This window comes from Penaeus monodon, chromosome 20, assembly GCF_015228065.2.
Source record: "Penaeus monodon isolate SGIC_2016 chromosome 20, NSTDA_Pmon_1, whole genome shotgun sequence".
In the NCBI taxonomy this organism is placed as follows: Eukaryota; Metazoa; Arthropoda; class Malacostraca; order Decapoda; family Penaeidae; genus Penaeus; species Penaeus monodon.
In genome coordinates, this window is record NC_051405.1 from 38,111,361 (window position 1) to 38,111,926 (window position 566).

Sequence of the window (566 nt, forward strand, 5' to 3'; positions counted from 1 at the left end):
ATCTAACCTGTCCAAAATATTTTTAAAAAATCAAATCACAGGATGTTCTGAATCTTTTGAACTCGATTCTGAAAAATAAATAACCAATTTACAATATAACAAGAATGAATGGTAGAGTCCTTACTTCAGTGGCAAACTTCGGAAATAAACACCACATGATTCCCCTAGCCTCAAATACAGAAACCATAGAATATATGTTAAAAGTGAAATAAACAAAGCTTTTTTCCCCTCGTCATCTGCTGACACACAGCTGAATCCTCTTCTGCCTCACGGACATGCAATTCTAATTTTCCTATCAAAACAACCAGTTTTCATTTGTTGCGTTTTGGCTCTTTATTTTGATAGTTCTATAGACTTCTTGTGTGATACGTTAGCAGAAGGCTTGGGTTTATAAGTGAAGAGGAAAAATAGTTTGATTTGTTCGAGAGAAAATTGCAGAATGGGTGTTGTATAGATCTATAATTCTGTCGCTTGTTGATGTTCTTTCATAAGTTTGACTAATGTTGGATGGTGAGTGATAATTGGTTTATTGATATTCTACATTATTTATCATTACTTGGTATGCA